Raw genomic sequence first — 18600 nt, 5'->3', positions numbered from 1 at the left:
GGACTCCTCTACACCGATGTAACGGACTAGGAGTCTTGTGACCCTAGGGCTATGGTGCATTATAAGAACCAAGGCTAGGCTAGTCGATAGTAAATCTCATACTGAGACACATTAAGCTCATTATGATTAGGGTTTTAGACAACATTCGATCTCGAGGTAGATCAACATTGTACTTCGTACTACTTCTGCAATACAACAAGAGAAGGACGTAGGGTTTTACCTCTATCAAGAGTACCCGAACCTGGGTAAACATCGTCTCCTTTGTCCCTTGTTACCCATCAAGCCAAGATCCATAGTTCGGACCCCCTACTCAAGGTCAGTCGGTTTTGACGCCGACAGGGTGGGCACACCATGTTGCCTTGTCGCCAACATGCAGCACCCCTCTGGTACTTCTTTGCTCCATAATTACTCATATATTCCATAAATAATTCACAAAAAGTTTTTTCTGATTCTGAGAACTTTTATTTCTACAGAAAAATAATACCATAGTAGTTCTGCTAAAAACAACATCATTGTGGGTTAGTTCTATTCACATCATGCAAATTAGAGGGCAAAACTCACTACAAGAGAACATAGATTTGGTAACACAATCATGTAACACATAGTAAAATATGTTACAATCGAAAATCTAGGAACACATGATTTGTGTTGCAAAGACAGACTGTAACACATAGAATATAAGCTCGAAAATGTGTTACGACAACATCGTCTAAGTAACACGTAATTATGTGTTGCACGTAATGTGTTAGACAGATGTTGCTACAGTAACATATTAATATATGTTAGTGGGAGTGTGTTACAGATTGTAGAGAAAGTAACACATCATCATGTGTTGATCCATGGTTTGGTTTTCATAAATATCAACTATTTCGAGATGGTTTTGGTAAATACCTTATTAACCAAATAAGGCGATAATTTTAGGGTGACTCAACGACCATACATGCACACCTTAAATTTTTCATATAGAATTAAGCAATTGACGTCAATACATGTACTCATGAAGATTATAATATTCCAACTAAAAGCATCAATGAAGCACTAAGAGCGACTTCAATGGGGTGACCCATTTCGTCCGTCGCTGTCCGTTTGGGTCGGCACGGATAAAAAACTTTGCCCAACTAGGCGACCCAAACGGACAACAAGTCTGTGTGGTGTCCATTCCCGACCCAAACTGAACCCAAATATGGGTCACAGATGGGTCTGCGGAGGACAAAAGCGGGTGCTCCCGTCGTCTCCTCCCGTCCTCTCGTGTCCGCCCTGGTCCCACCCATCAGTGACTGGGCACTCCTCCTCCTCACCACTGCCGCCCCGCCGGCCCTGATGGTGGAGCCGGTCTGGGGACGAGGGAGGTGGCGACAGCCTCACGGTCACGGTCTCCGGGTGGGAGACGGTGATGTAGGGGTACTCGAACGTGGCGGCGCGTGCGTATCTCGGGGAGGCGGAGGCAAAGTGCAGGGAGGAGGCGGCGACATCGGCATAGGAGGGAGGGTCGACGAAGGAGGAGGAGGCACGGGAGAGGGGGAAGGCGGCAGGGGTGGGAGGGGAGGGGCGAGGAGGAGGAGAGGAGGAGCTCGAAGGTGGAGGCCACGTACTACTATTTCGAAAGAAAAACAACTGGAGGGATTTTTTAATGATCCCGCTAATATTTACTTTACCCTTCAATACAAAAAGGGCAGTAGATATTTCTGATTAAACAGCGGTAAACAATTCCCCGTGATTATCTCATCTGCACAAACAAGAAAAAGAAATACTCATCTACCCACCACCGCGCGGCTGCCCCCGATCGCGTCGCCCCAGTGTTGCGCCGGCCCCTACCACAAAGCCGCCACCGGCGTACTCCGACCACCACGCTGCCGCCCCCGACCGTGTCGCCCCACCTCTATGCCCCCCGCACCAAGCCGCCACCAGCGTACTCCGTCCACCGCGCCGCCGCCCCCGACCGCTTCGCCCCACCACTAAGACGCCACCGGCGTACTCTGACGACCGCACCGCCCCACCACTACGCCGGGCCCCACCACCAAGCCGGCACCGGCGTACTCCAACCACCGCGCCGCCCTCCACCTCCCATTTCCTCTCGATTCTCCTACCGCTCGTCGTTGCTCCAGGATGCCACGCCCCATTCGCCAGATCCTGCGCTGCTGGCCGCCTCCCGCCAACCAGCAGCTCCCGGCATTGCCTCTACGCTGGTGGGATCCTGCCACCGGCCATGCCCTTGGTCCTGTTTCCCTGATGATGGATTTATGCCCCTTGCATGCCTCCCCTCACCATTAGCCAAAACCTAGACGTATCTTTCATCCTTTGCCGGACCTTGTTCACATTCCGATTTTTCAGAATTTGATTTGGTTCGTTGATCTTATTCCCTAGGTTTGCATTTGCCACCTTAATTTCTATTCACACAGTTTAATAAGACCTTCACATGATTTTATTTTTTAGCAGGAGGCTAGCATCCTGTAGCATATGGTGCCGCAAAATCAACATGTAGGTCATCCAGCTAATCAGATATGTGTGCTACAGTACCCTTGGTCGTTCTTATCTTCGTCCTGTGTTGCAAACCTGCGTTTGTTAATCTCTTGATTTTGTTATTAAGTTGTGATAGAATTTTTTGTAGCATTAATAACTGTGATAAATCAGTGTACACTTTACCGATCCAATCAAGATGACCGAGAAATCGAATGCCATTGTTCTAAATAAAATCGACCTAGAATGCATTTTCTTGGGTTTTGAGTCCTCCAATGGAACTCCGTCGGGGTCTCATCTGAAGGGAGGCAGGCCCTCGTTAAACGAATCCACCTTTCCCGAAGCCTTTATTTTTAAGTTTATATCTAGAATGTATTTGTAATCAAGGGATAACCTGTCTGTAGAGCTCTCGAAACATGTGATGAAGTTGTTTGCTTAAGTGGTCAACTCCATTGGGGTCTTTTTCAGTGAGAAATTGTTATTTGCTAGGAGACTTGATTAAAGTTTAGTTAATATATGACAGACCTAAATAGATTCTTAGTCTACAGTTAATTAGTATAACCATCACACTGTATGACTTGCTCATAAATATATTGCTATATTTTACTTTTGACCCATCCATTAGTCCTATGTTTCTCCACTAGTGCACTCACTTTTTAGGACTGTGTTTTGCCTATCATTCTAATAATTGTTCTGGATGATGACTTTAGATATACGCTTCGTCTGCTTACCGCATCAGACATCATCCTATATTTATCTGAATCGTCTTACACCAAAGGTGTCTTGTGACCATCTATCTTAATTTGTACTATGTCTATATGGCTATATATGGCATCTATGCTAGATTTGACTTTTGTGCTCTCAGTGATCCAAAACTATTAGTTGATTCAACCACTTTTGATATATTTAGAGGGTTGGAAATTTTAATGTAAGTAAGCATATTTTTTTGTAAGTGACTACAAGTATGTGTAATTAGTTTTCTATCAGTTTTTTTGTACTTCCATCACCTATCAAGAGGGGCCAAAAGATATCTATGTTCACCAATAGTCCATGGTCCTAGGGTGTTTGTGAAGAAATCCCTTATGAAGAATAGTAGAAAAGCTTATGCAACTTCTTTTTAGTATGTAGCTTGTCTTTTATCATTATATATTTGTAGATGAGTTTTTCACAGCACGGTGCACAAGATTGATGATTGAGTACTCATGATGGTTATGAGCATTTCCTATACAAGGTATATTGCAGGTCAAACCTGTAGCTGTTATTGCTGAACTCTACTTGTGATACTCCTGTGATCGTCGATTTCACTTATATGCATATACTTCTAGATACTTGAATTAATTTTAGACTGCATGTTATTACCTTAGTACTTGTTGTAGGATAAATAATAAGGAGGAGGGCATCAAGGTTATAATACGACCATACTGTATGACTCACGGCCCCAGCAGCATGCGTATGTCTTTTATCTGCAGTTCTCCAAAAGTGCTATTGTGAGCTCGAGCTCATATGCTCTCGAATGAACAGTAAAATCCGAAAAAATAGTAAAACAATTAAAAAATCTAAAATCTTGTGACAAGAAATATTGATGTTTTTCCTACATGCATGCAAAAATTCATAACAGAATCACATTCCTAGATGCGTAGACAAAAAAACAAATTGATTCTCCAAAATGCTTCCAAAAACACTATTTCTGAAGCATTGATTTTGTTGTTTTTGCCCACACCTCCACAAATATGATTTTACCATGAAATTATGCACACCTATAGAAAAAAACATCAATGTTTCATGCCCACATATTTCAGACTTTTTCAATTTTTTTACTATATTTACCGATTTTACTGTTCATGCGGGAGTATATGAGCTACTATTTCCGATGGCAAAAGTTATGTTTTTCCATTTCTTGATTTACTTATACAATATTTCGGTTGCAACGGTGAAGGTGGTTGTTTCTTTCCTTTGTTCTTTTTAGAACATGAAGATGAAGTAATGGCAGAACTCCTCAGGTTGGATCCTATCCTCATGCTCATGATGAATTCAAGAAGCATTTAGTCCATTGAAGATAGAAGCAACAAGTATAGTTTATGTCGATGGATGTAAAAATGTAATGTTTTCCAAATGAGTGTTTCTTAACCATTTTAAATGTTAGGAATACTACTGAATGATGTGAATATACTTAGATTAATTTTAATGCAATGTAATTGCGCTATGATCGGTACAATCCTTAACTTTTGTATACTTGTAATAAATATCTTGAAATTTTCAATTTGTGGATGTGTTGTGCTTCAGTTTCTCTATCATTATAATAATGATAAGGATCATAATAAAACAATTAATTATTTGAGCAAGTGTGGTAATTTTATCCAATAAATTTTTATTCAATAAAATATGTACCCAATTTTGTGTTTAATAAAAAATAAATATATTAATTATGTTGCGATGCTAATATACTAGTCTTACTAATGGAGTTACTAGAGTTACAAATTGTGTTACTAGGGCATTGATAACTATAACTTATAGTGTTACAATATTTGGATATTACGTTACTAGTTTTGTTCGAAGCTAAAAAATGTGTTACGAATTGTGTTACTATAGTTACAAAAATATGTTACCATCAATATTCTAGGTGTTACTGTGGCTACAATAGGATGTTACCATACTGTTGAGTAACACATAATATGCATGTTACTACAACATAACAGTAACACAATATTTGAAATGTGGTAACAACTATTATGTGTGACAGTGCACACCTGTTAGTAACACGGTCTAATGGAACATATTCCAAAATGTGTTACTACATGGCGTAGTAACACGTTTTTGGGCCTGTAGTAACATAACACGGTGTTAATACAGCTCTGTCATGTTGTAGTGACTTGGGCAGCAATGTTTGGAAAAGTAGATATGTTTGAGACATACCAGTGCCCTTCATATGATTTGGAATGACACTATTATAGGATTTGGAATGACACTTCAATAGGATTTGTCTTTCATATACAGGTGGATTATCCCAAAAATAATGTCTCAAGTCAAAGAAGAACTTTTTCTTTTCTTTTGTTGACATGTGAAATTAGGTGGTATATATTTAGCAACAATGTAATTAGCAAAATCTACATATCGAGGACTATTGCAAGGAGTACAAGGATTTATAACGGGTAATTGCTCATTGGTAAAGCTATCATCAATAGGTCGTGGATCATCACAATTTTTTTCCATCCTAGACCAATTATGTGATACACGATTATTAGCTCCCTTCCAGTCAACAATATGCAAATCAAACTCTTTTAATGAAATGATCCACCTAATTAGTCTAGGTTTATCATCTTTTTTTTCATAAGTTATTTAATAGCAGCATGATCAGTGTGAATTATTACCTTAGAATCAACAATATAAGATCTGAATTTATCACATGCAAACACAACTACTAAAAATTCTTTCTCAGTAGTAGCATAATTCTTTTAAGCATTGTCTAGGGTTTTACTAGCATAATGGATAACATTCAACTTTTAATCAACTAGTTGTCCTATAACATCGCCAACAACATAATCACTAGCATCACATATTATTTCAATGGGTTGGTTCTAGTCAGGTGGTTGAACAATGGGTGCAGAAATTAAGGCGTCCTTAAGTATTTCAAAAGCTTCTACACAATCATCATCAAAAACAAATGGGACATCTTTTTGCAGGATATTGGTAAGACGCCTAGAAATTTTAGAAATGTGTTTTATGAACCTGCTATAAAAACAAAAATGACCTTGGAAACTTCTAATACATTTAATATCTTTAGGACATGGTATTTTATCAATTGCATCAATTCTAGCTTTATCTACCTGAGTACCTCTTTCAGAGATTTTATGCCCAAGGACTATACCTTCATTCACAATAAAGTGCCACTTCTCCCAATTGAAGACGAGATTAGTTTCCTCGCATCTCTGCATTAATCAACCAACGTTGTTTTAGCAATCATCAAAAGAACTTCCATAAACAGAGAAATCATCCATCTATATCTAAACAATATTTTCACATAAATAAGAGAATATAATAGTCATACATCTTTGAAAGGTAGGAGGTGCATTGCATTTACGAAAAGGTATACGTCTATAAGAATAAGTTCCAAAAGGACAAGTAAATGTGGTTTTCTCTTGATATTCTTTTGCTACACGTATTTGAGAAAAAACAAAATATCCATTTAGGAAACAGAAGTGTTATGGTTAGATAATCCCTCTAATATTTGATCAATAAACAACAAAGGGTAATGATCTTTTCTAGTAGCTTTATTTAGTTCGTTTTAAAATTAATTACCATCATATAAACAGTTACAATTCTTTGAGGGGTAAGTTCATTTTTATCATTAGGAACAATAGTAATGACTCCTTTCTTAGGGACACAATAAACAAGACTTAACCCATCCATTATCAGGAATAGGATAAAATATACGTGCTTCGAGAAGCTTTAGTATTTCAGTTCTTATCACATCCTTCATCTAGGATCCAAACAACATTGATGATCAATGATTGGTTTAGCATCTGGTTTCATATTAATCTTGTGTTGGCACTAAGTGGGGCAAATGCCCTTAAGATCATTCAGAGTATAGATAATTGCAGCACGACGCTTCTTCAAAACTTTAAGTAGTCTCTTTTCTTCATGCTCTAAAAGGTTAGAACTAATAATAATAGGATATGTCTTCTTTTCATCAACATAAGCATATTTTAAAGTATCAGTCAGCTTCCTTAATTCAAACACATCATTACTTTTAGGAGGGAGAGGATCTCCAAAAGTTTAATCACACAAATTATGTTTAAGTATAGGTGCTTGATTAAATAATATATCATATATTTCTTTCCTTTGTCTTCTATGCATATCATTTTAATGGTCTAGCATATATTATTCTAATCGATCAGTAGGAGGCACAACAATAGAAGAAAGACAAATAATCTCATCTTTACTAGGCAATTATTTATCATGATGTTGTATACTAAACTTGGTAAAAATAAATTCATGAGATACATCACCAATGTTAAAACTAAGTATTTCCCTATTGCAATCAATTTTATCATTAACAATATTCAGGAAAGCTCTACCAAAAATAATGGGTCAAAAGTTATCTTGTAATGATCCAAGAACTAATAAATCGATAGGGTATTTGATCTTACATCACAAAACTTCAAAATCTCTAACAATCCCAAGCGGTGAAATAGTCTCTCTGTTGGCAAGCTTAATAGTAGCATCAATATCTTCTAACTCAACATGTGCAATATCACGCATGATCTCTTGATAAAGAGTAAATAGAATGGCATTAACACTAGCACCCATATCACAGAAGCCATGATAATAATGATCTCCAATACTAATAAGAACAATGGGCATGCCAACAATAGGTGTATGTTTACCTTTAGAATCTTGTTTAGGAATACAAGTTGCTTCATTGTAGAAATATTGTCACACCCTGTTTTTCACCACAAGTATTTTATGTTGCAAAAATCAGAGCTTGTTAAAACTTTTTCAAATAATGTTGTGAGTGCAATGTAAGCCCTTGTATGAGTGAATGCTTGCTTGTTTGATCACTCAAACCCATGATAAACTTATTATTTTGCTCTTTTCAAAAAAAACCTTTTTCCTTTATATCAAGATCACCTTCATCATGTTGGGATGCACTACTAGCTCATGAAGCCAAGTGGCACTTCCAACCAAAGTTGGTGATCTGATCCAAATATTATTTTCATTCATTAAAAACATTAATTGGTGATTTAAAATATTATTTTCCTATTTTATATTTATGTCTGTTTCTAAGGCCAGGAATGATATTCCCACAAGGAAAATTGCTTTCCTACCTTAGAAAATTCTGAGTAAATTCATGGAATCTCAGAAGGACATATATTTTCCATATATAAGATTTTCAACCCTATTTTATATTAATATTATTTGAGTAAAACCCTGAAAACCATTTCTGTCTGTTTTAGCTTTTTGAGATATTTCCAAAGGAAATGATCTCAACAAATTCCCATAAAATTGCAGGAGCCCTCCCAAGCCATATTAGGTGCTCACATAAAATCTCACCTTGGTCCAAGGTGGGGAAGTGCACCTAATGAGCCCAAAACCCTCTCTGTCCAGAGAAGAGTTGGAACAACTCTACATTGCAAAGTTTCTCCAATGGAGCTGAAACTTTGCAGAGGTGTTTGGCACCCCAAATGAGGACTCCACACCAAAGATGGGATTTGTGAGACTCTGTTTGGCCACACTTCCTTTGTAAAAGACAGTACTGGTCATTTTGAGGCATTTTCATGTTTACAAAGCTAAACTTGTTCAATGGAGATCAAATTTGGTGAAACCCCATGTTTTTACCCCAAGACCAAACCTGTTAAGTTTCAGTTCGAGTGGTGGAGTGGAAGCACCCCAAATCACTGTCGAACACCTACTGACAGGAAGGTAAAAACCCTCCTAGCCACTGTTTTACCCAATGTCAAAGCCCCAAACTTGGTGAGTTAGAGCCCCAGAATACCCTGAGCACCCAGTCAACCAGGCCCTCACCAACTCCAAGCACAAGTGACAAGATCTTCAATTTGAGCAGCAGGCCAGTACTGGCAACACTAGTGTTTCTTGCCTACTTTGACCAGCTCGTGCTCCAACTAACACACAACGGCTAGGCACACTCCCAGCAACACTCAGGACATGGAGGACACGTCCCAAGTGCCCCAGAGCGCGCCAGCATGCCGTGGCATGCCAAAACTGTGCTCTGGGCGCAAGACAGAGAGCCTCCAGCTAGGGGACGTCGCCCCGGCCAGTCCCAACCTCCCCAGTAATGTCCCAACGCTCCCCCAAGAGCCATTCAGTGCAAAGCTACCACCAGGGACCCCCTCCCCTCGCGCAAGAGCTCAGGCGACGCATGCCCGCGCGCGCCCGACGCGACCGAGCATGCACGGTCGCTGCGGCTCGACCCCGCTCGCTTTCCCTCTGCGGCCGATGCACCAGGAGGTCCTAAACCACGTCCCGAACCCGTGGTTTCGCGGCCAGCACCTCACTGTGCACGCACGCGCACCCCGGTGAGTCACCGGCGCGCCCGAGTCGGCTCACCGTCGCTGGCTTATAAATAGGTCCCCCCGGCACCCCAGCACCCCGAGGCAGCTTCAGCACAACCACTAGACTCCCCCTAGCCGCCCAATCGAGATCGCAGAGCCCCGGTGCTCGAGATCGACCGAGGCCCCTCCACCTATGAGCTCCAGTCGATCTCCGGCTACACGCCGGCTCCTGCGCTGCCCGACCTCCCATTGCACTCCCCTTGACACCAGGACCATTTCCCCCAACTTCCCCGAGCGAATCCGTGCCCCTAGCCACTAGCTCGACGCCAACCCGAAACCCTTCCGCCACGGTCACCTCGTCGCCGGCGACCCAGACCACCTCCGGTGACGTCTCGACCACGAGCAGGTAGGCGGAGGAACGAGGGACCCATTCCCGCTCCTAGATTGGCCTGAGGACAACGGTAGCCTCGCCGGCGTCCGTTCCCACCTATTTGGGTGGAGGTAGGAGAAGGACCCGACAGGTGGAGCCCACCTGTCGGTGTCCTGGGGCAGCCAGCGCGCGCAGTCACTGACACTGACCCCAGGGGCCCGCGAGTCAGGTTTGAACCTGGCCCGCGCGCGCCTGGTGGCCGGTCTGCTGGCTGGGCCGGCTGGGTCTCCCCCCTGGCCTTTTCCTTTTATTTTTCACCTGCAGCTTAAATGATTTTTGTAATAATATTTAGCGAGTAGAAAAATATGATTCTTCCACCAACAATTTTCTAAAAATGTGTAGTAAAGTATTCTGTAGTTTTAAGATTTATCAAAAACAGAAACTGTTTTGGTATAATAAAATAATATTAAAAGCATTTGTTTGCTCCTGTTTGCTTTTAAATTAATATGCTTAGCTAATAAAAACTATAGGAAACATTTTCCAAAATAATAAACTGAATTTATTCAAGCTTTGCAACATTTTTAAAAGCACCTTGTGATCTGTTTTGGTGTGAGCTATTATTTATTTATTCCTTTTTCCACGGTAGAGTTACCAAGTGACGGAGGATCCGGAGCGGAAGACCTCGAAAACCCCGGATACCTAGCTGACCAAGGCAAGCAGCCCTTTGACCATGACTTGAGCACAAACATTGTTGCATGCTAGTATAGTTGGTATTCTCCCGTTGCATGTGATCACGATGCCGGTTCATCATTGTGGTGATGGCACTGGAGGCTTCTTCAAAGCCCTTGTATGGTAGTGATGTTATTCATATGGCTCCTCGGAGCACAAGCATGATGAGCTTGACCCTACCATCTATGAGGATCATGCTACTGTCATGTTGGCTAGTAAAGTCATAGGTTCATTGCACTGAGCTTGATCCTTGAGGCTCATGTTAATACCATGTTGACAAGTAAAGTAAAAGCATTTTATCATGAGCATGATGATGAGTTAAAAAAAGAGTTTATGAAAACCCCGTCGGGTGCCACTAATGCCCAGGGTGATGATGAGTTGGTGATCACTTTTGGTGAAGTGATGCACCGGTGTTTTGTGTGAGTATGGTTTCAAAAATGGGATTAGATTTATGATGTGTCGACCGTCCCAACCTTACCAGTACGACCACGTTACCCCTTTATGGGACGGGGCTTTGTTGATTACTCTGGTCGGTACTAGCAAAGAGCCACATTACTAGTGGCGGGAGTGATCGGTGTCACTCTCGTGATGGGGTCGTGCCAGGTAGGACGACTATGCCATTATTATGAGTTCCAGGCACACCGTTGGTCCCTGCATGGTTGATACAGTCCATATTCGGTGCTCGTAAGACGTACAACATGTGGGCTGGGTACCAATCGAGTGGACCTCTTTGTCTAGTATCGTCAGGGGAAAGATGATGATCGGGTACTTACCTCGGGTATATGTGATATACCGCGAGTCATGGATGACACGGAAGTTTCCCGTTTCTCATGGGTCCAGCGTACTACCTCTGCAGAGTGTCAAACTATTCGAATAGCCGTGTCCACGGTCAAGGACAGTTGGGTGGTGCTGCTTAAACTACGTCCAGCGTTTCCGCATAAACCAAGTGTGAGTAAGTGTGTGTGTGTGTGTGTGTGTGTGTGTGTGTGTGGTGTTAAAAAGGTGTTGTTATGATAATCACAATAATATGACCAAGTTCGGTGACTTGGCATATAGGGTAAACCCGGATGGTTTAGCCCTCATTAACACATTGAGGTTATGTCAAGTCCGGTGACTTGGTATATAGGGTGAACCCGGATGGTTCAACCCTTAGCAGATATGTTGATATCTGTAACCTGTTCTTCAAGAGTGGTTCTTTAACTTGTTGCATATACTTGATCATTCCACCAAATTGCATTCCACCAAAGATACATGTTACTGTTATACTTCACTATAAATGTTCATATCATGGGCTATTTGCGAGTACATTCAAAGTACTCATTGGCTTGCGACTGGTTATATTATTGACCAGACATGGAAGGACCGGAGTTTGGTGACGAGTACGCCGTCGGAGAAGAACCTGCGATCTAGGACGCTTCCAAGTTAGAATGCCTGTCGGTGTAGGCTTGATGGCATGGGCACCGCATAGCCCTTACGAGTTTCCGCTACTCGATGTATCTGTTTAATTTGGCTTTAGGCCTCGCTCTTGAACCCGAGATTCTGGTCGTTTGATGTAATAATTTTGGTACTTGGATGTAAGACTCTATTATAGTATCTGTGTTCAGTGAACATTGATCCTTGGGGTCACTAGGCACGGCGAACTCGACTTGCTAGTCGGGGTCCCCACAGAACTGGTATCAGAGCCATCCTGACTATAGGAAGCCTTAGATAGCATGGACGTTAGCCGAGAACGTTAGAATGCCAGCCTTGCACAAAACTTTTGCACATACAACCTTCTGACTTCTCTCCTATGCCTTGTAGATGGCTGCCGTACCTGAGACGCTTCTGGAGACCGGCTTTCCACTACTCCTGGTGGATTGTCTCGAGAAGTGCCACGTACGTCGCACGCCCATCTTCCTATATCACGAGCACTGGGTCAACGCCGACACTAAGGAATATCACATGGACGTGATACTGAAGGCTAATGACTCCCCGTCTAGTTGGTTCTTCGAAGGACCACAGATGGGAGAGCTGATGTTGGCAGTGAAGACGGTCGCACGAGAGGCGCTCGTGCGACTCCGCAGCATCCTCCCTGAGATGGATAATGAGCCTGTCACTCTGTGGGGACCCCGACTAGCAAGTCGAGTTCGCCGTGCCTAGTGACCCCAAGGATCACTGTTCACTGAACACAGGTACTGAATAATAGAGCCTTACATCCATGTACCGAAATTATTACATCAAACGACCAGAAGGTCGGGTTCAAGAGCGAGGCCTAAAGCCAATTAAACAGATACATCGAGTAGCAGAAACTCGTAAGGGCTAAGCGGTGCCCATGCCATCAAGCCTACACCGATAGGCATTCTGACTTGGAAGCGTCCTAGATCGCAGGTTCGTCTCCGACGGCGTACTCGTCGCCAAACTCCGGTCCTTCCATGTCTGGTCAATAATATAACCAGTGGCAAGCCAAAGAGTACTTTGAATGTACTCGCAAACAGCCCATGATATGAACATTTATAGCGAAGAATAAGAGTAACATGTATCTCTGGTGGAATGCAATTTGGTGGAATGATCAGGTATATGCAACAAGTTAAAGAACTACTCTTGAAGAACAAGTTACAGATATCAACATATCTGCTAAGGGTTGAACCATCCAGGTTCACCCTATATACCAAGTCATCGGACTTGTCATAACCTCAATGTGTTAATGAGGGCTAAACCATCCGGGTTTACCCTATATGCCAAGTCACCAAACTTGGTCACATTATTGTGATTATCATAACAACACCTTTTTAACACCACACACACACACACACTTACTCACACTTGGTTTATGCGGAAACGTTGGACGTAGTTTAAGCAGCACCACCCAACTGTCCTTGACCGTGGACACGGCTATTCGAATAGTTTGACACTCTGCAGAGGTAGTACGTTGGACCCACGAGAAACGGGAAACTTCCGTGTCATCCACGACTCACGGTATATCACGTATACCCGAGGTAAGTACCCGATCATCATCTTTCCTCTAACGATACTAGACAAAGAGGTCCACTCGATTGGTACCCAGCCCACATGTTGTACGTCTTACAAGCACCGACTCTGGACTGTATCAACCATGCAGGGACCAACGGTGTGCGTGGAACTCATAATAATTGCATAGTCATCCTACCTGGCACGACCCCATCACGAGAGTGACACCGATCACTCCCGCCACTAGTAATGTGGCTCTTTGCTAGTACCGACCAGAGTAATCAACAAAGCCCCGTCCCATAAAGGGGTATCGTGGTCGTACTAGTAAGGTTGGGACGATCGACACATCATAAATCTAATCCCATTTCCGAAACAATACTCACACAAAAACTCTGGTGCATCACTTCCCCAAAAGTGATCACCAACTCATCATCACCCTCGGGCATTAGTGGCACCAGACGGGGTTTTCATAAACTCTTTATTTAACTCATCATCATGCTCATGATAAAATGCTCTATCTTTACCTGTCAACATGGTAATAACATGACCCTCAAGGGGTAGGGTCAAGCTTAGTGCAATGATCTTACTCTACTAGTCAGCATGATGGTAGCATGATCCTAATTGATGGTAGGGTCAAGCTCATCATGCTTGTGCTCCGAGGAGCCATGTGTATAACATTACCAACATGTAAGGGCTTTGAAGAAGCCTCCGGTCTCATCACCACAATGATGAACCGGCATCGTGATCACATGCAACGGGAAAATACCAACTATACTAGCATGCAACAATGTTTGTGCTCAAGTCATGGTCAAAGGGCTGCTTGCCTTGGTCAGCTAGGTATCCGGGGTCTTCGAGGTCTTCCGCTCCGGATCCTCCGTCACTCGGTAACACTACCGTCGAGAAAGGAATAAATAAATAATAGCTCACACTAAAACAGATCACAAGGTGCTTTTAAAAATGTTGCAAAGCTTGAATAAATTCAGTTTATTATTTTGGAAAATGTTTCCTATAGTTTTTATTAGCAAAGCATATTTATTTAAAAGCAAACAGAAGCAAACAAATGCTTTTAATATCATTTTATTATACCAAAATAGTTTTGATTTTTGATAAATGTCAAACACTACAGAATCAATCACTACACATTCTTAGAAAATTACTGGTGGAAGAATCATATTTTTCTACTGGCTGAATATTTTTATAAAAATCATTTAAGCTGCAGGTTAAAAATAAAAGAAAAATGCCACGGGGGGTGACCCAGCCGGCCCAGCCAGCAGACCGGCCACCAGGCGCGCGCGGGCCAGGTTCAAACCTGACCTGCGGGCCCCTGGGGTCAGTGTCAGCGGCTGCGCGCGCTGGCTGCCCCAGGACACCGACAGGATGGCTCCACCTATCGGGTCCTTCTCCTAGCTCCGGCCAGAGAGGTGGAGACGGACGCCGGCGAGGTTACCGTTGTCCTCAGGCCAATCTAGGAGCGGGAATGGGTCCCTCGTTCCTCCGCCTACCTGCTCGTGGTCGGGACGTCACCAGAGGTGGTCTGGGTCGCCGGCGACGAGGTGACCGTGGCGGAAGGGTTTCGGGTTGGCGTCGAGCTAGTGGCTAGGGTCACGGATTCGCATGGGGAAGTTGGGGGAAATGATCCTGGCGTCAAGGGGAGTGCAATGGGAGGTCGGGCGGCGCAGGAGCCGGCGTGTAGCCGGAGATCGACCGGAGCTCCGAGGCGGAGGGGCCTCGGTCGATCTCGAGCACCGGGGCCCTGCGAGCTCGATTGGGCGGCTAGGGGGAGTCTAGTGGTTGTGCTGAAGCTGCCTGGGGGTTGCTGGGGTGCCGGGGGGACCTATTTATAGGCCAGCGACGATGAGCCGACTCGGGCGCAATGGTGACTCACCGTGGCGCGCGTGCGTGCACAGTGAGGTGCTGGCCGCGAAACCATGGGTTCGGGGCGTGGTTTAGGACCTCCTGGTGCATCGGCCGCAGAGGGAAAGCGAGTGGGGTCGAGCCGCAGCGACCGTGCATGCTCGGCTGCATCGGGCGCGCGGGCACGCGTCGCCTGAGCTCTTGCGCGAGGGGAGGGGGTCCCTGGTGGTAGCTTTGCACTGAATGGCTGTCGGGGGAGCGTTTGGACATTACTGGGGAGGTTGGGACTGGCAGGGGCGACGTCCCCTTGCTGGAGGCGCTCTGTAGCGTGCCAAGAGCGCAGTTTTGGCATGCCACGGCATGCTGGCGCACTCTGGGCAATTGGGACGTGTCCTCCATGTCCTGAGTGTTGCTGGGAGTGTGCCTAGCCGTTGTGTGCTAGTGGGAGCACGAGCTGGTCAAAGGAGGCAAGGAACACTAGTGTTGCCAGTACTGCCCTGTGGCTCAAATTGAAGTTCTTGTCACTTGTGCTTGGAGTTGGGCAGGGGCTGGTTGACTGGGTGCTCAGGGTGTTCTGGGGCTCTAACTAACCAAGTTTGGGGCCTTGCCATTGGATAAAACGGTGGCTAGGAGGGTTTTTACCTTCCTGTCAGTAGGTGTTCGACGGTGATTTGGGGTGCTTCCACTCCACCACTGGAACTGGAACTTAACATGTTTGGTCTTGGGGTAAAAACATGGGGTCTCACCAAATTTGAGCTCCATTGAACAAGTTTAGCTTTGTAAACTTGAAAATGCCTCAAAATGACCAGTACTGTCCTTTACAAAGGAAGTGTGGCCAAACAGAGTCTCACAAATCCCATCTTTGGTGTGGAGTCCTCATTTGGGGTGTCAAACACCTCTGCAAAGTTTCAGCTCCATTGGAGAAACTTTGCAATGTAGAGTTGTTCCAACTCTTCTCTGGACAGAGAGGGTTTTGGGCTCATTAGGTGCACTTCCCCACCTTGGATCAAGGTGAGATTTTATGTGAGCACCTAATATGGCTTGGGAGGGCTCCTGTAATTTTATGGGAATTTATTGAGATCATTTCCTTTGGAAACATCTCAAAAAGCTAAAACAGACAGAAATGGTTTTCAGGGTTTTACTCAAATAATATTAATATAAAATAGGGTTGAAAATCTTATATATGGAAAATATATGTCCTTCTCAGCTTCCATGAATTTACTCAGAATTTTCTAAGGCAGGAAAGCAATTTTCCTTGTGGGAATATCATTCCTGGCTTTAGAAACAGACATAATTATAAAATAGGAAAATAATATTTGAAATTACCAATTAATGTTCTTAATGAATGAAAAAAATATTTGGATCAGATCACCAACTTTGGTTGGAAGTGCCACTTGGCTTCATGAGCTAGTAGTGTATCCCAACATGATGAAGGTGATCTTGATATAAAGGAAAAAGGGTTTTTGAAGAGAGCAAAATAATAAGTTTTTCATGTGTTTGAGTCATCAAACAAGCAAGCATTCACTCATACAAGGGCTGACATTGCACTCACAACATTATTTGAAAAAGTTTTAACAAGCTCTGATTTTTGCAACATAAAAATATTTGTGGTCAAAAACAGGGTGTGACAGACTCGTCACCTACCCTTCATTAAGGAAGGAGTGGATGGGAGTTGGACACTCACCCCAGCCACGGAGGATGGGATGCCATTAAGGTTTCAGACCTACCTCAGCCTCTCGTCGGACACCCTGACGCACTTCCTGGTTAAGGAATCAGCCAAGCTTCGCCAAGAGTTGCACCTAGTCAAGGGCCTGCTCCACACTGAGAAGATGCAGAATCGCAAAGTAAAGAAGGCAGGCGCACCTGAAGGGAGGTCAGCTGTTGCTACTAGGGGTGGTGTATTACCCATCCAGGCAGTCCCTCTTCGGAGTCGCCGCCTGACAGCGGAAGAGTACACTGAGATCTTCGCTGCCTCGCCTAAGAGATGCCGTGATGTGCGGATTCTTTCTTCCACTCCTATAAAGGAAGAAGATGTTGATGAAGACGAGGACAAAGATGAGGATCCTATTGAATCCGCCTTTGAGACCGAGCAGTCCGCCGCGTAGGATTTAGCGTAGGAAATTAGGAGTACCCCGAGCATAGGGCATCCATGTATCCGTTTCTAATTTACGTATGTGTGCATGATGTAACTCACATATTGCCTTAGGCAGCCTGTAAGTCACTACATCACCTAGTTTTTATGAATGCAATTTCTAGTTTGTCAAAAACTTTGGTTTTGAAATCTTGGCACATGCACGCATTGGACCCCCCCTCTTACTAGGAGCGAATCCTTGTATTCCCGAGCAAGGTGGCATTTTGACCTGTTTGTTTCTATGACAGGATGGTGAATGCAACCCGCAACAGCACCTTCGGCAACCCCGGCGCCGGCTCCTCAGGGACGCCGCAGGGAACCGAAGGAGAAGCTCACGCTGGAGGTCACCACAAGCAGCCTAGAGACATTCCGCCACCACCTCCTCCTGAGAACTTGACGATGGCTCAGTTCCTTCAAGCTCTTCGGGAGGAGCGTCAAGCCAGCAATGCCGCTATTCAGCAGCTGACTCAAGCCCTGGTGGACAACCCGCCGCGGAATGGGAATGGCGGTGGCCGCTCTACTCTTTCTGAGTTCATGCAGACTATGCCCCCCATATTCACGGAGACGACTGAACCACTGGACGCTGATGACTGGATCCGCACCATTGAAGACCTCCTTGCGCTGGTCAAGTGCACCGGCGATCATGAGAAGGTCCTTTATGCTTCTCACTATCTCGGAGGCACCGCCAGGGCATGGTGGGATGGATTCCAGATCATGCGGATAGGACAAGTCATCACTTGGGTGATGTTCAAGGAAGGATTTCGCATGGCTCACATTCCACCTGGACTGATGACCATTAAGAAATGGGAATTCCGAGCCTTGAGGCAGGGCAGTTGAACTGTTAAGGAGTACCTGCAGAAGTTTAACCTCCTGTCGAGGTACGCGCCCGAAGATGTTAACACTGAGGCCACTAAGGTGGAACGCTTCATGGAAGGGTTACAGCAGTCCCTGCAATACTAGCTGGTGGTTTGCGACTGCCAGACTTTCACCAAGTTGGTTAACAAGGCGCTTATGCTGGAAGACAAGCGTCGTGCGATGGATGACACCCGCAAGCGCAAACTGATAGGCAGTGGAGGACCCAGTAGCGCAAGACCAATACCATG

Source organism: Hordeum vulgare, chromosome 5H, assembly GCF_904849725.1.
Source record: "Hordeum vulgare subsp. vulgare chromosome 5H, MorexV3_pseudomolecules_assembly, whole genome shotgun sequence".
Taxonomy (NCBI): Eukaryota; Viridiplantae; Streptophyta; class Magnoliopsida; order Poales; family Poaceae; genus Hordeum; species Hordeum vulgare.
This window is presented reverse-complemented; position numbering follows the sequence as displayed.